The 26,925-nt window shown below is 43.8% G+C and overlaps 1 long non-coding RNA gene across 1 annotated transcript in view; it reads left to right on the top strand.

Moving 5' to 3' along the window:
• The first annotated feature begins 3,374 nt into the window (after positions 1-3,374).
• LOC124555560 overlaps positions 3,375-26,925 on the top strand; it is a 229,892-nt gene continuing 206,341 nt past the window's right edge. The window contains exon 1 of the long non-coding RNA XR_006968561.1: positions 3,375-3,447. This is a non-coding gene — a long non-coding RNA (uncharacterized LOC124555560). The remainder of the gene's footprint in view (positions 3,448-26,925) is intronic.

The following is a 26,925-nucleotide window of genomic DNA, read 5'->3' as shown; positions in this document are numbered from 1 at the left end:
ACTGGCGTATCACCCGGAATGATGGCATGGGGTGTCACTGATTACGCGTCCCGGTCACCTCTTGTTCGCATTGACGGCACTTTGAACAGTGGACGTTACATTTCAGATGTGTTACGACCCGTGGCTCTAACCTTCATCCGATCCCTGCGAAACCCTATATTTCAGACCGCATGTTGCAGGTCCTGTACGGGCCTTTCTGGATACAGAAAATGTTCAACTGCTGCCCTGGCCAGCACATTCTCCAGATCTCTCACCAATTGAAAACGTCTGGTCAATGGTGGCTGAGCAACTGGCTCGTCACAGTACGCCAGTCACTACACTTGATGAACCGTGGTATCGTGTTGATGCTGCATGGGCAGCTGTACCTGTACACGTCATCCAAGCTCTGTTTGGCTCAATGCCCAGGCGTATCAAGACCGTTATTACGGCCAGTACTTTCTGGGTACTGATTTTTCAGGATCTGTGCACCCAAATTGCGTGAAAATGTACTCACATGTCAGTTCTAGTATATTTGTCCAATGAATACCTGTTTATCATCTGCATTTCTTCTTGGTGTAGCAATTTTAATGGCCAGTAGTGTAGATACCAGAGCATAAAATCTTTGCGAATTTCATTCTGTGTACTCAGTTGGACAGTAACAATGCCTCGCAGACAAGAACGTGAACAGTACACGCAGATGTCAGCACTTGTGAGAGGATGTATACTTGGGCTCAAAGAAACCAGTTGAAGTAATCGGCGAAGCGATCTCAACAATTGAGTAGGAGTGAAGCCACTATTCGACGATGTTGCCAGGAGTGGGGGAACCATGGACGAACACAGCGCCAGAAGGAAGCGGTCGTGTAGAAAGACGACGGAAAGTGAGGATCGAACAGTCATCAGAGAGGCACTCAGAGCCCTGGATTCATCATTGTCATACACTCGACGTTCAACTGGTGCTTCAGTGACCACACGTATCATTAAGAGGCGGCTCATAGAAAGGGGGCTGGGCTCGTGGCGTCCCTTGCGCCGACTACCATTGACCTCTGTACACCAACATGTCCGTCTGCAGTGGTGTCGGGCACATTCGGCCTAGAATCTGATTCACTGTGACAGAAATATCTTCAGTGAGGAGTCTCGCTTCGAATTAAGTCCCAGTGACGAGCGAAGACGTGTCTGGAGAGGCCCCAGATAGCTGTGGAGTACCAACCTGACTATTGCCTGCCGTACAGCCCGACAACCTAGGGTGGTAGTCTGGTGTGCGATTTCATTTCATAGCAGGACCTCCTTGGTTGCCATCTGTGTCACCCCTAAACTACAACAGTACGCTGACGATATTGTACGTCCCGTTTTGTTGCTCTTCATGGCAAACCGTGTTGGGTTTGCATTTCAGCAAGATAATGCCGCTCGCACACCGGTTAAGTTTCTACTGCTTGTCTTCGTGTTTGCCAAACCCTGTCTAGGCCAGCAAGGTCGTCAGATCTTTCCCCAGTTGAGAGCGTTTGGAGCCTTATGGCCAGAGCCTTCCAACCATCTCGGGATTTTGACCATATAATGCGTCAACTAGACATAATTTGCGATGATATCCCATAGGAAGACATCCAACATAATAACCAATGCCAAGCCGAAGACGTTCATGCATAAGGGCCAGAGGTGAACCAATACATTATTGACATGCTCAATTTGTGAAACACTCTTCAATAAATTATCCGGTTTTTCTGAAATTCTGATCATTTGCTTGTTTGCTCATGTACACTACTGGCCATTAAAATTGCTACACCAAGAAGAAATGCAGATGATAAACGGGTATTCATTGGATAAATTTATTATACTAGAACTGACATTTGATTACATTTTCACGCAGTTCGGGTGCATAGATCCTGAGAAGTCAGTACCCAGAACAACCACCTCTGGCCGTAATAACGGCCTTGATACGCCTGGGTATTGAGTCAAACAGAGATTGGATGGCGTGTACAGGTACAGCTGCCCATGCAGCTTCAACACGATACCACAGTTCATCAAGAGTAGTGACTCGCGTATTGTGACGAGCCAGTTGCTCGACCACCATTGACCAGAAGTTTTCAATTGGTGAGAGATATTGCCAGGGCAGCAGTCGAACATTTTCTGTATCCAGAAAGGCCAGTACAGGACCTGCAACATGCGGTCGTATATAATCCTGCTGAAATGTAGGGTTTCGCAGGGATCGAATGAAGGGTAGAGCCACGGGTCGTGACACATCTGAAATGTAACGTCCACTGTTCAAAGTGCCGTCAATGCGAACAAGATGATACCCCGCGATGTCGCCAAACATGGATGGGACCATCATGATGGTTGTTGTCTTGCAAACGTCCCCATCTGTTGAGTCAGGGATCGAGACGTGGCTGCACGATCCGTTACAGCCATGTGGATAAGATGGCTGTCGTCTCGACTGCTAGTGATACGAGGCCGTTGGGATCCAGCACGGCGTTCCGTCTTACCCTCCCGAACCCACCGATTCCATATTCTGCTAACAGTCATTGGATCTCGACCAACGCGAGCAGCAACGTCGCGATACGATAAACCGCAATCGCGATAGGCTACAATGCGACCTTTATCAAAGTCGGAAACGTGATGGTACGCATTTCTCCTCCTTACACGAGGCATCACAACAACGTTTCACCAGGCAACGCCGGTTAACTGCTGTTTGTGTATGAGAAATCGGTTGGAAACTTTCCTCATGGCAGCACGTTTTAGGTGTCGCCACCGGCGCCAACCTTGTGTGAATACTCTGAAAAGCTAATCATTTGCGTATCACAGCATCTTCTTCCTGTCGGTTAAATTTCGCGTCTGTAGCACGTCATCTTCGTGGTGTAGCAATTTTAAAGGCCAGTAGTGTATATAACTTCTTTTTTTTCTGAGAGAGTATCTTAAATATACCCTGGTGTAATAACGTCTTTCTTGTAATTCGATATTTTGGCGACTGATGGCTCTGCAACGTTCAAAACGTTGTAAAATGCCATGGGTGCGTCCTATAATAATCGAAAAGTTTTGGTCGTCACTCTGTAGATCTCCGTGTAGACGATGGAATTCTCCGACTGACTTCCTTCGTTACAGTCTTATATTAACTCACATCGATTTCATCTTTTACATTTTTGTATACGACGCCTGAAGAAGTAGATGCTCTCCAAGAAGTACAGTAAGTCCTCACCAGTCATTTCAGGAAATTACTGGAGAACTGGTCCAATCGGTACATTACACAGCCCACTGATCTCTGGAGCACAGACGCGAGCTGGTGGTAAGGCCAGGTCACTTCGCCAGCAGCCGCGCAAGGCCGCCTGAACGCTCGGTCGAGTCAAGTGGACGACTCCGCTGTTGCGCGCGCTGTCCGTGCAGATGGCCGTGGCGCTAGCGGCGTGGCGGACTACGCGCCGTACCGCGCAATCAGTGATCGGTGCGCTGCGCACGCGAGAGGACGAACGCGCTCCAAGCTACGTGAGTACCCCTCTCTGCCCGTCACGTACAGTACTTGCATTCTAGCTTTCCATCGTTAATGGGGAACGCAGTCGAATGATTAGTTAGGGAAAGGCAGAAGAACTTGTCTCAGACTGGTACAACTGATGATGAGGCTGGAAGCCTCGAAATCGAGCGCGATATAATAAAAAGAGGACTATCTAATTACAATTGAGGCAATTTCTTTCTTCATAATTTGTCACATACTTACTTTCGGCGCAAACTTCTACAGTCCACCTGCACATATTATACCCAAATACAGAATATCAGACCAGCTTTGTGATTGGACTGACCCGTCCTTAGCAAATGTAACAGCTCATTTTTAACGGAGGGAAATATTAAGATGTAACGGTAACTTCGGGCTTACATCAATGGAGTGTTATATGACCATTACTGTTCACATTATGTGTACACAGAAAAATCGCAACGCTAGAAAATTGTAACGAAATTCAGGAAGACTGTAGAGAATGATGCTCGGTGCAAGTATTGCAGATGATCGTCAACATAAATGTACCGCGCATAAATAGGAGGGAATCCCCGTTATTGTGTGGTTACACGATCGCCGAACAACCACCGGAAGTAATCGCACCTATAAAATACCTGGGAATATGCGTACGAGACGATTTAAAGTGGAACGACCACCTGAAACTATTCGCAAGAAAGGCAGATACCTGACTCAGATTCAGTGGAAGAATTGCCGGGAAGTGCAGTCCACCAGCGAAGGAGGTAGCTTACAAAACACTCGTTCGATCGTTACTTGAGTATTGCTCGTCAGTCTAGGACTCTTATCAGTCAGGAAAAATAGAAAAGATCCAACAGTTTCATTTACTTAGCGCGAAAGTGTCAAGAAAATGCTCATCTAACTCCAGTAGCGGTTGCTAAGAAAAAGGTGTTGCGCATCAAGGTGTAGTCTACTGTTAAAATATCGAGAGCTATTGTTCCTAGAAGGGTCAACCAATTCCTCCTTCGCACATCTCGCGAAGAGGCCATGTAGGTAAAATTGTAGATATTTGAGCCCATACGGAGGTCTACGAACAATAGTTCTTCCCGTGCACCATTCGCGATAGGAACGGGAAAGGGCGGAAGTAACAGAGGTACGCAAAGTACCCTCCGCTTCTCACCATAAGGTAGCTTGCGGAGTATAGATGTAAAAGCAGAATTAATATATTTCCATTATTTATGTATGTATTTGTTCACCTGGCAAGATCTGGGCTTTCAAGCCAGCTGTTACAACTACCAGTGAGTTAACATTACAATACGCATACTACACGACCTGTACATAGTAATAATAATAATAACAATAAGTTATACTATTTAATATATAGTATTTCAGAAACGTCAGTCTCATTGACACTGTGTTAAGTAATAGCGTCATTACATTTTTGGGGAAAGAAATGTACTACCAGATGCTTGGCGGTAGTACAGAAGGAATCAAATCTGGAGAAAACCTTGGCTGGTCCAGGAAAGAGCGAAAAATAATAGAGTGACGTTAGCAGATGAGATGGAAGAAAGGAAATGGAAATAGATAGGGAAGAGGAAATCTGGGATAGTGTTGACAGAGTGACGGAAATACTGGCTCCATGTTGGACAGGATGATAGCTGCGATATACCAAGAGGGAAACTACGACGACGGTAAAAGATAAGCGTTAATCTCATCTTCACTGCTTAATAGTTTTAAATAAGATGCAGTTTAAAGGGTAGTTTTTTCAGAGTCATATTGCTAAAATGGAGAAGGAAATGAAAGATTTAGTGTTATGCATAGGTACAGCCAAAATGCGGGATGTATCGCATCTGATATTGCAATTAAGGAATGATATGCTGACAAGCGAGGCGAGGTGTTGAGTAGAGCAGTGACGAAGAAACTGATGAAGAAAAAGATCGTGTCAAAATTACGTCGCCTAAACGCTAGCAGCCACCCTAACTCAGCATAAGAAGGTGAGCTGTGTCCAAACACCGAATTTTACGCACAAATATTTCGCAAGGTTCTTTTGCTAGCTCGAGTCGTCTGAAGTTTTCGCAATTTGTGCCGAGTTCAACTACATCACAGAAGTAAAGTTTCGGTGTGACTAAGGACAAGGCTAGTTTTTATTTTAAGCGGAATTTTTTTCTAAATGTTTGAATTGCATCCAGGTAAGGGGGCGATTTCTTGCATTCTGTGTCAGTTTGTTCTTCCTATGATGTATGTATGCAGACTGAAGCGACGGACGAAAATTTATACCAAGGCTGGATTTCGAACTCGCATCTCCAGGTTCGAATCCTGGCCTTGGTACAAATTTCCATTCGTCGCTTCTGTCTGTATTGCACATCATAGAGGTGTGAGACTTGGAAAGATCTCTGGAACCATATAGTCTTATTTGATTGTTTATTCTAGTTTAAGTGCTCATCCAAGATTGTGCCGCGACCTTTTAATGCTTATTGATAGCGTAAATGGATACCATCAAGGAGTATAGGAGGTAATGTTCCACGAGAAAGTTCATTAATCAACTTTCAGCGTTTGTAAGAGGACGAGCTATGGCTTCTTAGGGCTTACTGTGCTCATCGTGATACTGAACGAAGGTCATTCATACCTAACACGACAGCAGCAATGTACTTAGAGCTGACGTTCCGATGCGGCTGGATGCCGTCAGCATGTAAGTGATGGTTACAAGAATATGGCACAGATAACCCAACCAAGATGCTAGACGTATAAGATCTTATCCACAGAGGATATACCCTTAAACTAAAACGTAAGAAGCCTTATGTTAGCCTTATATAAACACCGAAAATTGTTTAGCGAGTGCATTTTGCTATTCAACCAGTAAAGGAACGTACCAAGGATCGACCAGTGGGAAACTTCAGAGTTTCCGTGATAACTTCTGTTGTCCACTCGTTGAAGTCTATTTTTATGGTAGCTGTCGAAACACAGTATTGTACTGTTCGGGAAATTCAGCTGTTTCATTTTCGTAAGAGGGTTTATTGAGTTGGAATTTTCGCATAGGTTTAGTGTTAAGTAAAGCAGGTTCATTCCCCTACCAATTGAGAAACTGCAATAAGTCTACAAAGCAACTTCCTAACAGATTAAAAATGTGTGCCGGACCGAGACTGTAACCTGGAAACTTCGTGCATCACGGCAAGTGCTCTACCGACTGAGCTGTCCAAGTACCCACAGGCAAAGTTTCCAGGTTCGAGTCCCGGTCCAACACATAGCTTTAATCTGCCACGAAGTTTCAAATCAGCGACACTCCGATGCGGAGTAAAACTTCATTCTCGGAAGCCTACACAATAGAATGCTTACAAGAAAATTGTGCGACGTGTCGTAGAATATTCCTCAAGTGAGTGCGACCGATTGGACCGACAGCGGATATTAAATATACTCGTATAAAACGAAGAGAACCACGAATGGAAACAGGTTTATTTGACTCATGGGAGAACACCACAAAAATTCTGAAACACTTGAACTGGCAGACGCTACGAAGATCTGCTTACAAAGATCCAAAAACTAGTATTAATTGAAGAATCTAGTAATATTCTACAGCACTCTACGTGTCGTCCTCATAGGAACCTCGATGACCAGATTAGAGTCGTTACAGCACACACGGAGGCATTCAAAAAGTCATTCATACGTGAGTGGAATGGGAAGAAGTCATAACGCGTGATACAATCAGGAAGCAACATTTTCCGTGCGCTTCACAGACGTTTGCATAACATCGGTGTGTATGCAGGTAAATAATATATAAAAATCCACGGTATCCAAAATCTTGCCGAATTTATACAGTGTTAAAGTGGCCGCTTCGCGTTTGTTCATAACATATCCGATGTCGTCAGTCCTTTCGATTAACACTGTAGCTGTGATATGGTGTTTCCGAATGTTTGGACGTTACACGTTTTGAGGTAGTGTGTCAGCTGTTCCTGAAAAATATGCTCCAAAGCTTTAAATAGTTAGCTCTGGAAATTACGAGTGTTCTGTAAGTCAGTTGCCGGCCGCTGAGGCCGTGCGGTTCTAGGCGCTTCAGTCTGGAACCGCGTGACCGCTACGGTCGCAGGTTCGAATCCTGCCTCGGGCATGGATGTGTGTGATGTCCTTAGGTTAGTTAGGTTTAATTAGTTCTAAGTTCTAGGCGACTGATGACCTCAGAAGTTAAGTCGCATAGTGCTCAGAGCTATTTTGTAAGTCCGTTACGCATTAGTGATTCTTTTTTAAAGTTTATTTTGGCTCCAGCTGTCCAGCTGGGTCAGTACACAATTACACGACTGCGTTTCAGATATCTGTGGGCTACGATTATGCAGCTGTTTTACCGCGCTTGATGATTTTGTTCTTAAGCCTGACTTGCCTTCGAATCCGGCCCACCTGAAGAAGTATGACACTTGGCCAGATCAAATTCCGAGCGTGATGGCGAACGACGACCAGCTGAAATCCCGAATCATCATCGAGTATTTAATGCGACAGGAGAACAACTTAATCAGTCGTCAAAGACACATAAGCTACCCTATTGGACATTGTTTTAAAAACTCCGTTTTATTTTCTAGAACTACTGGATACACAATACAGTGACTCTTTTCTGTTCTAATGTTGGAATCTTCGAAGAGGTTGCTATTGGTCCTAGTTTTATGTTCATGCTTTGTGAGCCGTCTTCTCCTCCTCCTCCTTTGCCTTTTCTCGTTTCTTCCACAGGGTAAGAATTGCTATGTGGGTTGAGGCAATGTTAGTGGTAGCTGGTGGCTGTATGTCCTTAGTATCACCACCGCCCCCGTGACTGAATCTTGAGTACCCCATCTGCCTCCGTCTATGTTCAAGTGCGAGAACCATTTCTAAATGTAACAGCCCGGTATTCATCCAGCTTCCCCTCCCTCCTGGTCCTTGTGTTTTTACAGGTTGTAAGATTGCTGTCAGCACTGTTGGAAAGAAACGTGCAGGCTGGCCAGCTCGCGGCCCTTGTGGTTAATCTGCGAGGCGGGACAGGCTCGCCTCTCCGGATCCCGGAAGCGGCGCGTTAAACCGCTAGGCTGTCCAGGCGGCTCATGCCTTGCAATATTTTTTTCACAAAGGAAACCTATCGTTACCGACAAAAAATGGATGTATTGCTTCCATTCCATACGTGGCATACAGCAAACCAGTGCTTAACAGTATTGGTAAAAAACAGTCTTGGTTGCAATTTTATTTTTTTATTTTTCAACGACGCGTTTCGCCATATTTAGGCATCTTCAGTTTATCTTTTCTAGATGGACGCGAGAGGCACCAAGATCTGCATAACGCGTTCCCGTTCACAGGAGCGAGTAACAGAGTAAGATGGGGGCTCAGGTAGTAAGCATAATGCTGCCTGAGCCCCCATCTTACTCTGTTACTCGCTCCTGTGAACGGGAACGCGTTATGCAGATCTTGGTGCCTCTCGCGTCCATCTAGAAAAGATAACCTGAAGATGCCTAAATAAGGCGAAACGCGTCGTTGAAAAATAAGAAACTAAAATTGCAACCAAGACTGTTTTTAACCAATAATGGATGTGGAAGTGGTAGCAGGTAGTAACGAGACCCACCACCGCAATGGCGTGGTGTGTGTGTAAAAAAAAAAAAAAAAAAAAAAAAACCACTCCGTCTACAGGCCACAAGTGGCCCATCGGGACCATCCGACCGCCGTGTCATCCTCAGAGGAGGATGCAGATAGGAGGGGCGTGGCGTCAGCACACCGCTCTCCCGGTCGTTATGATGGTATTCTTGACCGAAGCCGCTACTATTCGGTCGAGTAGCTCCTCAATAGGCATCATGAGGCTGAGTGCACCCCGAAAAATGGCAACAGCGCATGGCGGCCTGGATGGTCACCCATCCAAGTGCCGACCACGCCCGACAGCGCTTAACTGCGGTGATCTCACGGGAACCGGTGTATCCACGGCGGCAAGGCAGTTACCGGTGTGTATATGCCAATCAAATATAAAAAAATCAGCATATTAAGATGGGGTCTACGTCCAGACATGACAGAATGACGTGCCCATAACCACACCGGGAATAACGTTGCCCGTTTCGTCGGTGTGTCAGTGTACAAGGTCAAATGTGTTTCCAAGGAACGATATATCACTCACATACATGTCACACAGCGTAAGAACAGTGGTTGCAAAAATATCCTAACCGACAAGCACCGGAAACTAGTGTCACGCCTTATCAGTGACAGCTGGTTACAAACTCGGCAGCCGGCCTTGTGGCCGAACGGTTATAGGTGCCTCAGTCCGGAACCGCGCTGCTGCTACGGTCGCAGTTTCGAATCCTGCCTCAGGCATGGTTGTGTGTGATGTCCTTAGGTTAGTTAGGTTTAAGTACACTACTGGCCATTAAAATTGCTACACCACGAAGATGACGTGCCACAGACGCGAAATTTAACCGACAGGCAGAAGATGCTGTGATATGCAAATGCTTAGCTTTTCAGACCATTCGCACAAAGTTGGCGCCGGTGGCGACACCTACAACGTGCTGACATGAGGAAATGAAACGTTCTTGTGAGGCCTCGTGCAAGGAGGAGAGATGCGTAGCATCACGTTTCCGACTTTGATATAGGTCGGATTGTAGCCTATCGCGATTGCGGTTGATCGTATCGCGACATTGCTGCTCGCGTTGGTCGAGATCCAATGACTGTTAGCAGAATATGGAATCGGTGGGTTTAGGAGGGTAATACTGAACGCCGTGCTGGATCCCAACGGCCTCGTATCACTAGCAGTCGAGAAGACAGGCATCTTATCCGCATGGCTGTAACGGATCGTGCAGCCATGTGTCGATCCCTGAGTCAACAGATGGGGACGTTTGCAAGACAACAACCTTCTGCACGAACAGTTCGATGACGTTTGCAGCAGCATCGACTATCAGATCGGAGACCATGGCTGCGGTTACCCTTGACGCTGCATCACAGACAGGAGCGCCTGCGATGGTGTACTCAATGACGAACCTGGCTGCACGAATGGCAAATGTCATTTCTTCGGATGAACGCATGTTCTGTTTATAGCATCATGATGGTCGCATCCGCGTTTGGCGACATCGCGGTGAACGCATATTGGAAGTGTGTATTCGTCATCGCCATACAGGCGTATCACCCGTCGTTATGGTATGGGGTGCCATTGGTTACAAGTCTCGGCCACCTCTTGTTCGCGTTGACGGCACTTTGAACAGTGGACGTTACTTTTCAGATGTGTTACGACCCGTGGCTCTAACCTTCATCCGATCCCTGCGAAACCCTAGATTTCAGACCGCATGTTGCAGGTCCTGTACGGGCCTTTCTGGATACAGAAAATGTTCGACTGTTGCCCTGGCCAGCACATTCTCCAGATCTCTCACCAATTGAAAACGTCTGGTCAATGGTGGCCGAGCAACTGGCTCGTCACAATACGCCAGACACTACTCTTGATGAACTGTGGTATCGTGTTGAAACTGCATGAGCAGCTGTACCTATACACGCCATCCAAGCAGTGTTTGACTCAATGACCAGGCGTATCAAGGCCGTTATTACGGCCAGAGGTGGTTATTCTGGGTACTGATTTCTCAGGATCTTTGCACCCAAATTGCGTGAAAATTTAATCACATGTCAGTTCTAGTATATTATATTTGCCAATGAACGCCCGTTTATCATCTGCACTTCTTCTTGGTGTAGCAATTTTAATGGTCAGTAGTGTAGTTCTAAGTATAGGGGTCTGATGAACTCAGATGTTAAGTCCCGTAGTGCTTACAGCCATTTGAACAAATTCGGTGGGAGTTGCTGTCGCCACGGGTGCATGTCAACAACTTTCCGACTGAACATTGTGAAGGGAGCTCCATGCAGTGGACATTTGGAGTCGAGTACCTCGTAGAAACTAGCGACACATAAAGCTACATGTTTTCAAACACCAAAGGACATATAAGGGTAGTCAACTGGAAACGGGGCAGATTGAAAAAAAGCAAGTAAACTTTTTAGTATTTCAAAAGTAATCGCTATAGCCTTTAACACATTTGTGCCACTGTGAGAAAAGACGGTTGGTGCCTTCATGGAAACATGTTTGGGGATGCCTACGGAATCACCATTTTGCCCATGCGTGTTCTAGTTGGTCCGAAGCAAATCGATGGCCACGAACGTTTTCCTTCAGGGCTCCAAAAATGCGCAAAATCGTGTGGGGAGAGATGGAGACTGCATGGAAGATGTTCAGGGTTTCCCAGAGAAACGTCTGTGGCGTAGTTGAACAACCTGACAACAAAATGTCCGTCCATATGTTACGAAAGTTATTTCAACTATGCTGCAGAAGTTTCACTGAGAAGCCCTTACACATCCCTCATACACTCCCGATCTCTCCCCATGTGATTTCCATATTTTTGGAGACATTAAGAAAGACATTCATGGCCGGAAATTTGTTTCGGACGAAGAATTACAGCCTGGGGAGATTCATGGTTCCTAGGCAACAACAAACATTTTTAAGTGAAGGCGTTGTCCGTCTTCTCTCACAGGGCGACAAATGTATTACACCGTACCAGGGTTTCCCACACACAGTACTTTTTCTACATCATAGTTTCCTAACAAATTACAATTGTAATATGACAGATGGTATTAAAATGATATGAGTGTCTGTAGTGACAATATTAGTAAGTAACACTGACTATGAACTAGTGAAAGTTAATAGTGGCAGCGCTTCTACTGCTGCTGCTACTGCCATTAATTATGATAATAATTATGGCAATAATAACAATAAAGATAGTGGCACTTATAAAAAGAATTTTTAGGTGTGGATATTTTGTGATATACTGAGTTCTGGGGAGAGGAAATTTAAGGAGATTGCCATCTAAGAATATTAATCCCGTAGAAAATGTATGGAGCAGCAAGTGTAAGTTATCGACCAACAGCCCCATGATTTGGTAGCTTTACGGTATCTAATCATCAGTGAATGACTTCAGATTGGCATGACATACCTAAAGAAACTTGTGAACTATCTTTCGCGCCGAAAAGAAGCCATTATCAAGCCTAAAGGTGATTTTAGCGTCATGTCTTCTGAGAGTGGCAAACTTTTTGTCCGTTGCGCTTGCTGTTTGTACATGTTCAGTTTCCCCAAAAAATGATTCCGCAACTCATCTTTAAGTGGATGCATGCAGAATAAACTAATTCTTTCTTTTTTAATCACTTGCAGCTGTAGTCATGCTTACTACAAATATATCTGAGCTAAGCATTTAATTCTACGCAGTGGGCTTTCCAATTGAGATGGCGATCCCAAAACTTAACACTTTGTTCATCTTGTGTTTCATTACTTGCGAATATTATTTTGAAGCTTGTGGAATTCTATGAGAGGTATTGAATTGTGGATACTAACCCTTATAAAAATTTAGCAGCAGAACATCTGTTTTATGTGCGAACATGGGCTCCCACTACTATTGTCAATTTTAATAAAACTTTTTCGGGTGCGTGAACGCGTCATCATGTTATACACGATGGTCAGAAAGAGTCTGAAAATAAAGTAAGGGTGTTGCAGTGAAGGCTGTACTGAAAAATAATTGTTAAGAAAAAACTCGATACGTTGCGTCGTTTCCAAATTATTCAGAACTGAAGTTGGCGAATCACGTCGTTGAGCGCGCAAATTCAAGTACTTGCACACGCTAAAATACGGTAATGCATGGTCGTCTGTGGAGTCGTGATTTGCCACTTGATCAAACGCACATTGCCAGTCAAAATGTACATTTTTCGGAAGCGATAAATTTAAGATAGGTGAGCAAAAGATACGTTTCTTCGGTTTGCGGAAACCAAACGAACATGTTTGGCGACATTGGCTCTGGCAGGCTTCTTGAATCTGCGCGCGTGGCAACCTGAATGGCTATCTTCAATGCTAAATAAATCGGAAAAGGTGCAACGTACAGAAGTCTTTTTTTTAGTAACAATTATTTCTCAGCACAATTTCGCCTGCAATACACTTACAGGATTTTCAGACTGCTTCTGACGACCCTGTATAGACCAGTACTGGTCTGTAAAACAGCATGAATATGAGATCATGTAACAGGAAAAGTATTACTAAAGTGCATCTATTCATGTTTTGAAATATTTCGTTAGCTACCATTTCAGTAACACTGGCGCTAGTTTTAGTTGTGCTCTTTAACTATCTGCAAAAAGGAACAAATTTGCTTGTTACGACAATAAAACTGGAAGATTATGTATGTACATCAGGAACACGGAGCGCCAAAAACAGAGCCCTGCAGTACTCCATGTCTGCTTGCTTCAAATCCTGAGTACGTATTGCAATGTGATGTCTTTGAAGGATGCCGTCTACTTTATATCATGGAGGTAAGATAAAAATCGTGAACATGCTTGTCTATTTTCTTAATACACTGAAGAGCCGTAGAAACTGTTACACCTGCCTAATATCGTGTAGGGCCCCCGTGAGCAGGCAGAAGTGCCGCAACATAACGTGGTGTGGACACGACTAATGCCTGAAGTAGTGCTGGAGGAACTGACACCATGAATACTGCAGGGCTGTTCGTAGATCCGTAAGAGTACGAGGCTTCAGAGATCTCTTCTGAACAGCACGTTGCAAGGCATCCCATATATGCTCAATAATGTTCATATCTGGGGAGTTTGGTGACCAGCGGAAGTGTTTAAACTGCGAACAGTGTTCCTGGAGCTACTGTTCAGCAGTTCTGGACGTGTGGGGTGTCGCGGGGAGGATGCTTACGTACGTGTCGCCTGTCATAGTCATATCTAGACGTATCAAGGTTCCCATATCACTCCAGCTGCACATGCCCCACAATATTACAGAGCCAACTTGAACAGACCCCTGCTGACATGTAGGGTCTACATCTACATCCATACTCCGCAAGCCACCTGACCGTGTGTGGCGGAGGGTACCTTGAGTACCTCTATCGGTTCTCCCTTCTATTCCAGTCTCGTATTGTTCGTGGAAAGAAGGATTGTCTGTATGCCTCTGTGTGGGCTCTAATCTCTCTGATTTTATCCTCATGGTCTCTTCGCGAGATATACGTAGGAGGGAGCAACATACTGCTTGAGTCCTCGGTGAAGGTATGTTCTCGAAACTTTAACAAAAGCCCGTACCGAGCTACTGAGCGTCTCTCTTGCAGAGTCTTCCACCGGAGTTTATCTATCACCTCCTTAACGCTTTCGCGATTACTAAATGCTTCTGTAACGAAGCGCGCTGCTCTCCGTTGGATCTTCTCTATCACTTCTATCAACCCTATTTGGTACGGATCCCACACTGCTGAGCAGTATTCGAGCAGTGGGCGAACAAGCGTATTGTAACCTACTTCCTTTGTTTTCGGATTGCATTTCCTTAGGATTCTTCCAATGAGTCTCAGTCTAGCATCTGCTTTACCGACGATCAACTTGATATGATCATTCCATTTTAAATCACTCCTAATGCATACTCCCAGATAATTTATGGAATTAACTGCTTCCAGTTGCTGACCTGCTATTTTGTAGCTAAATGATAAGGGATCTATCTTTCTATGTAAGCGCAGCACATTACACTTGCCTAGATAGAGATTCAATTGCCATTCCCTGCACCTTGCGTCAATTCGTTGCAGATCCTCCTGCATTTCAGTACAATTTTCCATTGTTACAACCTCTCGATATACCACAGCATCATCCGCAAAAAGCCTCAGTGAACTTCCGATGTCGTCCACAAGGTCATTTATGTATATTGTGAATAGCAACGGTCCCACGACACTCCCCTGCGGCACACCTGAAATCCCTCTCACTTCGGAAGACTTCTCTCCATTGAGAATGACATGCTGCGTTCTGTTATCTAGGAACACTTCAATCCAATCACACAATTGGTCTGATAGTCCATATGCTCTTACTTTGTTCATTAAACGACTGTGGATTTATGAAGTTGTCTTCATATCCGTACACGTCCATCCGCTCGATACAATTTGAAACGAGAATCGTCCGACTAGGCAACATGTTCCCAGTCATCAATAGTCTAATGTCGATGTTGACGGGCCCAAGAGAGGCGTAAAGCTTTGTGTCGAGCAGTCATAAAGGGTACACCAGAGGGCCTTCGGCTCCGAAAGCCCATATCGATGATGTTTCGTTGAATGGTTCGCACGTTAACACTTGTTGGTGGTCCAGCACTGAAATCTGGAACAATTTACGGAAGGGTTGCACTCCTGTCACGTTGAACGATTCTCTTCAGTCGTCGTTTGTCCCTTTCTTGCAGGATCGTTTTACGTCAGCAGCGATGTCGGAGATTTGATGTTTTACCGGATTCCTGATATTCACAGTACACTCGTGAAATGGTCGTACGGGAAAATCCCCACTTCATCGCTACCTCGGAAATACTGTGTCCCATCGCTCGTGCGCCGGCTATATGGCCACGTTCAAACTCACTTAAATATTGATAACCCGTCATTGTAGCAGCAGTAATCGATGTAACAACTGCGTCAGACACTTACTGTTTCATACAGGCGTTGCCGACCGCAGCGCCGTATTCTGTCTGTTTACGTATTTCTGCATTTGAATACGCATGCCTATACCAGTTTCTTTGGCGCTTCAATGTATTTTAATGTTTGCTTGAGGATGTCATGTTTCACTCAATCATAATTCTTAGCTGAGTCACACAATTTTCTCATTAGTACAGTAGTGGTATATTAAATTTTTAGGTAATTCTTAAATCGGAAGGAAATAAACGACTAGGATCTTGTCGAAGAAGTTCAGTTACAACAATCTAAATTTTTGAAAACCTTCAATTTCCTATTTGAGTTAAAACCTGAAATTTTCCAGGAAAAAGAGAAGCAGATAGCATTTTGGGTCTGTCAAACTGCTTCCGACGTCTGCGCAGCGTACAGCTCCGAATCACACCCAGGAGACTCCAGTCGCAGAGTCAGTTTTCACGAAACGAGATTACACCGCTTAAAAACTAGCAATTACACATTTAAGAATTCCCGTTTAAAGTACCGATTATAGATTGAAAGGCACGGTGGCAGAAAGGAAAATGTTTCTTGTAGAGCTGCCGGTGGTGCGTAGGCGTTTCACGGAATGCTTCTAAGCAGCTTCGGACATGGGTGTGAATTGCTGAGAGCTCTAACGAACAGTGATTAGCGCAATCGTGGAACCTAAAACTGAGCCTTTGCTTGAGCTTCCAGTGACGCGGCGGAATACTCTTCTCCCTTACTAGTCTTAGCTGCAGAGTTGCAGACACGTGATTAACAGCTGATCGACAACAAGCGATGCAGTCTTATTTTATACATAATTTGTCGGGCTGTTGTTGCGTTGTACTTGACAACAGAAATGATTTACTTGACAGCAGTTCCAAGAATTATACCATAAATAAGCGCATTCAGAACTGCCATAGTGTGATGATAGTGTCGCAGCGTTGCAAAGTTACATTCTAGTTTTGGATGTCCGACAGAGATGCCACAAAGCCGGCCGGTGTGGCCGTGCGGTTCTAGGCGTTTCAGTCTGGAACCGCGTGACAGCTACGGCCCCAAGTTCGAATCCTGTCTCGGGCATGGATGTGTGTGATGTCCTTAGGTTAGTTAGGTTTAAGTAGTTCTAAGTTCTAGGGGACTGATGACCATAGATGCTAAGTCCCATAGTGCTCAGAGCCATTTGAACCATTTTGATGCCACAAAATCAGACGACTGATCCCTTTCGTGAGGTGAAAAAGCAAGGTTTCAAACACTAAAAGAAAGGACTGTATAAATTCGCAGAACTAGAAATACGGCACCATTGTGGCCAAGCGTCGAGGAAAAAAGTAAACGGACGTTTAACTATAAACTTCCTCTTTCTGCAACATCTTATCTTCATAAAGCTTTAGCGGGAAGTTTTATTTGTAATCTCAGGTTTTCCGCAGATTATTCAATAACCTATGAGGAAATTCTGTCCAGTAAAGCCGGCCGAAGTGGCCGAGCGGTTCTAAGCGCTACAGTCTGGAACCGCGCTACCGCCTCTGGCATGGATGTGTGTGATGTCCTTAGGTTAGTTAGGTTTAAGTAGTTCTGAGTTCTAATGGACTGATGACCTCAGAAGTTAAGTCCCATAATGCTCAGAGCCATTTGAACCATTTGTCCAGTAAAATTTGCAGGATATCCATTTGGGCTTCGACATAATCTCAGACTGTTTAAAGACAGGCATACAGCTCGCAAACTAGAGTAATATAAAATTGTACAATTCTCGAAATGTAAAAGAGTGCTAAAAATATTAAGTTGTATGACACTGTTCGCAGGGAGACCCCGAAGGACAGGTTCAGCTGCCTAATTGTCATTCGTGCACAATGGCACCTTTCCTTCGCGAAGTGTGAGTGTGGTGTTTTTAAATTTATAAGTGTAGGTGATTGCAATGAGTATGTGTAGTGTGGTCTCTTGTCTATCTTGGATGATACTGAAGGAAGGGCGCGAGTGAACCCCAGTGCCGGCACGTAGTCCATTGCTCTCGAGTAGCTCCTAGGGCGTCGCTGAGCTGAACGTCCCCATCCGACAGAAGATTCACGATTAACAGTGCCACATGGCATTACATCGTCAGACGGTGCTGAGAGATTTGGAATTTAACCCAGGACATTGGCCCATAGTCTGGTGGCCAGGAACCATACGCCATCACCCCTCCTCTCCTTCGCCGTAAAGACGAAGGGAAAGAAGCTAACATTACGTATTCAGGCGGTTACTCATCCAAGTACTGACTTCGCTCAAACTAGCTTAATTTTGGAGAGCTGACGAGGACCGGCGTATTCAGCAAGACAAGGCTGAACATGTTATGTCATTTGAGTACCGGATTACTGAGTCATGACTAGAGTTGGAGGTAAAGCAAATGACAGGCCAGGAGATATCGGTGTCATACCGGCAACTTCAATTCGTCTACAAAAGAGACTGCGTACAGAACACACAGAGCGAGATGGCACAGTGCCTGTCACACTGGACTCTCCTTGGAAGGACGATGATTCAAATCACCATCCGTCAATTCAGATCCCCGTCCGCCAATCCAGACTTGAATTTCCGTAGTTTCGGTAAAAGTCTTAGGGTAAATACCATCCGCCTCCGTAGCAGCGGTCGCTAACGCACGCTTGTCTCGTGGCGCTCGATTCCGAGGTAAGCCGGTTCGATATTTGGTGGTAGATGGAACTTGCACCGCCACTATTCGGCTGGAGAGAGGACGAGAGATGGTGCCATAAAGTTCCTAATGACTAGTCTTTGCGCCAACGTGCTGGATAATTCCAAACATCACCGCACTACCTCATGGAGGTAGGCCATGCCGATACCAGGCAGTGACTTTCAGTTAAAATGTCCTCCCCTGTACGCGAATTACGTAATGTGTGTACGAGTACAGGTTGTGATGCAGGAACGACGACATATGGAAGTTTGGGTCTGGCAGTGGGTGCTGCACGGATAGCCAAAGTGATTAAGGCGACCGCTCGTGTACAGCGGGAAATCTGGTTTCGAGTCCTTGTCCGGCACAAATTTTCACTGTCGTCATTCCTTTATACGGCTGACGATTGTTCCTATATCCACTTGCGAATACATTTCACGTAGTTCATGGGCTTGTTTGGCTGGCGAGGGAATGGAACGGAGTTGTTGAAAAATCATAACTGGTAGACACTCGAAGGACGCCGTATATCTCACGAGAACGTGCTTACAAGGGAACCTCCCCATCGCACCCCCCTCAGATTTAGTTATAAGTTGGCACACTGGATAGGCCTTGATAAACTGAACACAGATCAATTGAGAAAACAGGAAGAAGTTGTGTGGAACTGTGAAAAAATAAGCAAAATATACAAAGTGAGTAGTCCATGGGCCACATAGGCAACATCATGCACAATGCAAGCTCAGGAGCGCCGTGGTCACGTGGTGGCGTGAGCAGCGGCAGAACGAGGGGTCATTGGGTCAAGTCTTCCCTGGAGTGAAAATTTTACTTTATTTATTTTTGCATAGTTATTATCTGTCCGTTCGTTCATTGACGTCTCTGTTCACTGTAATAAGTTTAGTGTCTGTGTTTTGCGACCGCATCGCAAAACCGTGCGATTAGTAGACGAAAGGACGTGCCTCTCCAATGCGAACCGAAAACATTTGATCGCAAGGTCATAGGTCAACCGATTCCTCCACAGGAAAACACATCTGATATATTCTATACGACACTGGTGACGGCATGTGCACCACATGACAGGAATATGTTGTCGACCCACCTAACTTGTACACTTGGCGATTCTTCTACCTTGCCCGATTTAGGTTTTCTTGTGGATGTGATAATCACTCCCAAAAAAGTGATGAAAACATAAGAGTTTGTCACATAAACTGAAAATAAAAAATAAAAATTTTCACCTAATGGAAGATTTGAACCAAGGACCTTTCGTTCCGCAGCTGCTCACGTTACCACGAGACCATGGGGCTCCTGCGATGCTATTGTCCTTGATGTTGCATATATTAGCATGAACTACTCAGTTTGTATATTTTTCTTATTTTTTCACAGTTCCACACAACTTCTTCCTGTTTTCTCAATTGATCTGTGTTCAGTTTTTCAAGGCCTATCCACTGTGCCAACTTATAACTAAATCTGAGGGGGGTGCGATGGGGAGGTTCCCTTGTTAGTAAACTCCAAGAAGCATCATAGGGATCAAGCACAACTAGCACACACAGATACAAGCTGTCGTCCTTTCCTCGCTCCATCTGTGAGTCGAAGTAATACATGGTGCAATAAAAATATCCTCTGTCGCGCAGTTAGCAGTGATTCGCAGAGTACGGATCTAGACGTAAATGTAGACGGCGCACTGGCTCAGATTAAACAAGGCTACGGATCTGTTGATGCAATCATCTAAACAATGTCGACATACAGAAATGAGGATGAGCGCATGAGCAGTCTTCGCTTGTTTCAAACACAGCGCTAGGTCACGGTGCTGCATCGCAGTTTGTATAATTACTCACGAAATGAGTTACTAAGTGTCTCAGAGGTAAAAGCGTTTCTTATTTGAATCTTTAATCTCTGGGACAGATGCAGGTTTTCAGTAATTAAGTTGCACGACTGACTTCACCGTGTTTCTGTCCAACTTCATCTTCACGACAGCGTTGAGCAATAACGATTTGTTGTTACTGGAACAGCTTTATACTTCTCAGGTGAAACGTGTTTGGCACCGAAGACAATTATTGCTTAAAATGACCACAAAACCGCTGGCAACAACCTCCCCTTGCAGGCAAAAGCAGTACTGATAATAATGCCCTGGCGCTCAACGTTGTGGTGCGAAGTTTATAACTGGATGCCACTCTAGCGATTTGCGTGTCTCTAACTTACCCCACTGAACCTATCGAGGTAAGGGGACGTGCAGTTTAACGTGGAATCCAAACCACTTGATGTACCTGCCGCATCATCACTTCGTTGAGAGGTGACGGCTAGGTTAAAGACAACCTGAAATATGGTTTGATCCGACCGGTATTCGATCCTGCGACTTCTCGGTTTCCAGGCACGTTTTTTTCCGCTGGACCACCAGGCCCGACAGCATGGCAACTCGCATTACATGTCAAACTGTGCACTTCACAAAACGCAAAAACCTACTATCCTATGACTACAGAGAGGTACAAATTGACTCACATGCTTGGAATGATACGGGGTTCTATTGTAACCAAAAAAATACAAACGTTCAAAAAATGTCCGACAGATGGCGCTTCATCTGATCAGAAAAGCAATAATTAGCATAACAAAGTAAGGCAAAGATGATGTTCTTTACAGGAAATGCTCAATATGTCCACCATCATTCCTCAACTATAGCTGTAGTCGAGGAATAATGTTGTGAACAGCACTGTAAAGCATGTCCGGAGTTATGGTGAGGCATTGGCGTCGGATGCTGTCTTTCAGCATCCCTAGACATGTCGGTCGATCACGATACACTTGCGACTTCAGGTAACCCCAAAGCCAATAATCGCACGGACTGAGGTCCGGGGACCAGGGAGGCCAAGCGTGACGAAAGTGGCCGCTGAGGACACCATCATCGCCAAACGACGCGCGCAAGAGATCTTTCACGCGTGTAGCAAAATGGGGTGTTTTGTTTTGGTTCTAATAAAACCCCATGTCATTCCAAGTACGTGTGTCAATATTTACCTCTCTATCTACATTATTCCGTGGTTTATTAAGTTTTCAAATTTATACTGACTCTTTAATCACCTGGTACTACAACCCCCAACATATCTCTTCCATATGGATCGTGAAGACAAGATTAAACTAAATAAAGCAGCGTTTAAGCAGTTCTTCTTACCACGCTCCATACATGAATAGAGAGGGGAAAAGCCGTAATAACTGGTACAGTGGGACATACGCTATGTCATGCAGTTCACAAAGGTTTGCGGAGTATAGCTGTAGAACTATAATGGAATTCTTCACGCTAGCCTATCCTGTGAATGTCTCTCCATCACTGCATTACTACTGCAGCCTACATGCAGTTTGACCTGTTTAGGGTAGGCAAGCGTCTGTCTCACTATTCAAGGTTTGCTCCATGCTCTCCTTACGGTTCTCTATTAAAAAATGACGATTCCTCGATGTCTCATGATGTTCTATCCACCGATACCTTCTTTTAGTCAGGTTGTGCAATAAACTTCTGTCTTCTCAAATCGAAAGCCGGCCGAAGTGGCCGTGCGGTTAAAGGCGCTGCAGTCTGGAACCGCAAGACCGCTACGGTCGCAGGTTCGAATCCTGCCTCAGGCATGGATGTTTGTGCTGTCCTTGGGTTAGTTAGGCTTAACTAGTTCTAAGTTCTAGGGGACTAATGACCTCAGCAGTTGAGTCCCATAGTGCTCAGAGCCATTTTTTTTCTCAAATCGATTCTATAGCTCCTCATTAATTATTACATCCTTTAATCTGATCTTCTGCATTCTACATTTAAAAAGCTTATATTTTCTTTTTTTCCGAACTGTTTTACTTCTGCAAAAGGCTAAACTCCAGACAAATACCTTCGGCAAAAAAAAAAAAAAAAAAAAAAAAAAGAAAGAAGTAATACGATGTTAACAAACTTGCCTTTTCCAGACTCATTTTCTTGCTATTCAAATAGTAAACACGTCTAATACTTTTAGTGTCTCATTTCCTAATCTATTTCCTTAAGCATGGTTTGATTTAAGTCGACTACATTCTATTACCCTAGTTTTAAATTTGATGATGTTCATCGTATCACCTCTTTTCAAGGCATTATCCATTTCGTTAAACTGTTCTTCCGAGTTCTTTGTCGTCTCTGACACAATTACAATGTCGTGACAAACCTCAAAGTTTTTATTTATTGTCTTTGATTTTTACTTACCCTTCCAAATTTGTCGTTGGTTTACTTTACAGCTTCCCCAATGTAGAGATTGAATAACATTGGTGATACAACACTGTCTCACTCTCTTCTCAAGTTCTGCTTCCCTTTCCTGCCTGCCGGCCGAAGTGGCCGTGCGGTTAAAGGCGCTGCAGTCTGGAACCGCAAGACCGCTACGGTCGCAGGTTCGAATCCTGCCTCAGGCATGGATGTTTGTGATGTCCTTAGGTTAGTTAGGTTCAACTAGTTCTAAGTTCTAGGGGACTAATGACCTCAGCAGTTGAGTCCCATAGTGCTCAGAGCCATTTGAACCCTTTCCTGCCCTTCGATTCTCGTAACTGCAGTCTGGCTTCTGTACAAGTTGCAGATAAACATTCGCTCTCTGTAATTTATCCCTGCTACCTTAAAAATTTCAAATAATGTATTCCAGTGAACACTGTCAAAAGCTATCTCTAAATCTACAAGTATTATAAACGTAGGCTTTCGTATCTTCAGTCTATATTCTAAGATATGTCGTAGGGTCAGTACTGCCTCATGTGTTCCTACGTTTCTCCCGAACTCAAACAGACGTTCCCCAAGGTCTGTTTCTACCAGTCTTTCCTTTTATTAGAAATAATTTGTTTCAATTTTTTTGTAACCATGTCTCATTAAACTGATGGTACTGTAATATACATTTCTGCCGTCATCTGCGTTCTTTTGAATTGGGATTACTACGTTCTTCTTAAAGTCTGAAGGTATGTCGCCTGTCTCATATATTTTGCATTCCAAGAGCATTAGTTTTGTCGTGGTATGTTCTCCCAATATCTCCATAATTCTGAGGGAACGTCGTCTACACCACCTCCGTTGCTGTGACTAACGTATTTCTATTCTCTATCAGATTCTTTTCTTTCTGTCTCCTATCTCATCTACTTCGTCTTCTCTTTCCATATTAGTTTCTTCAAGTTCGTTTCTTACTACAGCTGCTCCATATATTCCTTCTGTCTTTTACTCTTCCCTTCTTTCATTAGTACTGACTTTCCGTCTGAGCTCGTGGTGTTCACATAACTGTTTCTTTTTTCTCAAATAGCTTCTTCAGCTTTCCTATAGGTGACATATAACTTTCCCACAGTCCTGCACGTTTTCACAGCTTTATGGTTCTCCTCTAGTCATTTCTGTGTTGCTATTTTGCACTTTCTGTCAGTACACTTTTTGCACGTTTTTATCACCTTTCTGCCTGCCTCATCAGCTGTATTTTTATATTTTAATCACTTCGCTAATTAAAGACAATATCTTATGTGTTATCCATGGGTATCTACTAGGCTTTGTCTGTTTGCCTGTTTGTTCCTCTGCTGATTTCACTATTTCATCCCTCCAAGTTAATCGTTCAACTCCTGTTATACTTTCCTCCATTTCAGTCAATCGTTGCCTAACGTTCATTTCAAAATTCTCACTGACCAGTGGTTATTTTAAGACACCCAGATCCTGCTTCCTTAATTTCCTACCTTCTTGCAATTTCTTCAGTTTCAATTGCAGCTGTAGGTGATTTAAAAAACAGAAAGCCTGTTTATTCTGCTTCTTTCTATTCACCAAGAAGTTAAGAATTTTCGAAATTATTATACTGGAAAGTCCTGCATGGTTCGCAGGAGAGCTTCTGTAAAGTTTGGAAGGTAGGAGACGAGGTACTGGCGGAAGTAAAGCTCTGAGGACGTGGCGTGAGTCGTGCTAGGGTAGCTCTCACAATAAATTAATTGATTAATGTCCTTTATCTTTACGAGTATTTCTCTTTCCTCAAAATATAGTGCAAAGTATGAATATAATTTTTGAACCAAAAAGAACTTGAAGTTGTAAGGTTTAACATTAGTGTAGAAAGGAATCAGAAATGTAGGTACACATGTATTCAAGAACCTGCCATGGAACATTAAATGTCTTGTAGGTAATGCAATGTCATGACTGAATTAAAGAGTATTTACTCGGTAAATCCTTCTACCCTGCTGAAGACAGAAACACGTAAGCTGATTTGTTAGATTACAATATAGATAATGTTAGCATTGTAAAACAATAATATTTCATAACGTTAAGTCATTTCACCGTACTGCATTTAAATAACAAGTTCATCTTTTCACGTCCAAGGGAACAGTCTCTGCCGGATCCACAGAATACCACCCATGTACTGTAATGTAGCCATTGTGGTGTTCTTAGAAACGAAGGGTACCTGTGCGACAGATTTGAATCGTAAGTGATTGCGTGAAGTATGGAGTATTTTTCATATAGGTATTGTCGGTCATGCAGCTATCATCATCTTTTCCACGTATCCGAATCTGAAGACAACTACGAATTCCCACGGCAAATTTTCTCTGCGTTAACTTTAAAATTGTATTACCCCTTACCAGAAGAATAATGGAATGTAATTATCTTAATATTACCTTCGCACGTGACGGATGTAGGTGGCATCCAATGTGAAAGTAGTCGTCCATCTGCAGTTCGAGAAATGTATTTCTTACGGCTATTGACTGTTTGGCTTTCAGCAATGTGGCGCTGGACTAAGTTACAAACCACTACTTTATATACGTGTTGCAAGTAAGGATGTGTCGAACGACTAGATTTACAGTGGACTACCACACATTTAGTCTCTGAACTATGTCGCATTCGATAAATAATTTCTACTGTCGCGGAGAATTTCACAAAATATTGCAGGTGGAGATTTCACTAGTAACCTTGGAGTGGCATTTCATATCGATAAAATTTAGCAACAGCTAATATTTGTTTCCGTGGCCACTGTGATGAGCAATTGATACCGAAAAGGTTTAACAATTTTCAAAAAGTCGTTTTAGCTACACAGGTAGAAAATAGTGTTTGGAAAAGGGTTACGATGTACTCTTCCGAGGTCATTTCACTCCACGAACACATTTAACCGGAATCGACAAGTTGAGGCACGACATTTAACGACTCTGGTTGCATGGTTCTGACGCAATCACGCAGGTAGTAGCAACGTCGCAATGTCCGTGTAGAATGCTCAGCCTTCCGTAGATCGTCACAAATATGCTCACGACTTTCATACAACGAATTCAGCGTCTTTGATCGAAACTGGAGCCCGCGCCAGGCGTAAACATACACACTAAAGAACCGCGAGTGATATCGGATTATCGTTTTCCTACCGCATATACACGACGGCCACTGGGTTCCTCTCTATTGAGAGCTTGGACACACCGTATCTTTAATTTTGATATTAAGATGACAAGAATTTTGTCGGAAAGCATTGTCGGTAATAGCATTTTAAAAATGCTCAGTGAACTCCGCCGTTGTTTTCGTTATAATTGTTCAATGTTCCTTTGCTTGCATTCCGTTCCACCCGCGGGAATCATTTTCATTTCTGTAGATTTCTGCACTGTTATAGTTACCTAATAAATGAGTAATCAATAGCCATCCATATATGGCGTTACACGATTTATCTCCGACGTCAGCAGTACACCAATGACACGTCCCATTTCAAAGTTTGACAGCTACATGTTCCGTAGATAATTTTTACAACTTTTACGGAAATAATGTGGAACTAGTGCGTTTACAGGTTACATAAACATGATTTCTTAGCGAGCATTACTATGTACCATCCATTTATAGATTAATAAAGAGCTCATATAGTTAAATTTAATAAGAATGAACATATTAGTCTCCAATACCACATACGTAACTAGTGATACACACAAATTTAGTTTTTTAGTCATACATGCTACCATTTTATTCATTACATTTCGCTTAACAAATAAAAGTAATTTCAAGAAAATGTAATTTACACTGGTTTCAAACTTTCTAGCCACAGGCACTACAAGCTATTTTTTTTTAAATATTCGTCTGTGGATTAGAAAGAGTTGTCTAGAAGATCCTGTCACGTAGAACCCACAATCAGGTCGAAATCCGAAGGCAGTACAACACTTAGAACTGGACGCACATGTATTTCTGACACCAACGTACAGTCAGAACACAACTGACCCCCTGGATGGGGAGTACAGCTCTTTGACAAACACTGAATATTCCAGAATGCTGGTATTTATACAAACGTCGAATATTCCAGAATGTATAACATTAAGAACGTTAAATAGTTAAAGAACGTTCCAGAAACGATAAATACTAAATAGCAAATAATTTCTGATCTGAACTGTTGAACCGTAGCTACACTGATGACCATGCCACACTGCATGCACCACAAGCTGAGGCATTGTTGCCCCTCATGGAGAAATAGCGACTCGCTGTTTTAGAATTTCTCATTGGACCTGACTGCAGCACGATATTCTCAATGGTCCTCTGAACGGCG

The sequence above is a fragment of the Schistocerca americana genome, chromosome X, assembly GCF_021461395.2.
Source record: "Schistocerca americana isolate TAMUIC-IGC-003095 chromosome X, iqSchAmer2.1, whole genome shotgun sequence".
Taxonomy (NCBI): Eukaryota; Metazoa; Arthropoda; class Insecta; order Orthoptera; family Acrididae; genus Schistocerca; species Schistocerca americana.
The sequence above is the reverse complement of the archived record's forward strand: the minus strand, read 5'-3'. Positions and strand labels throughout refer to the sequence as shown.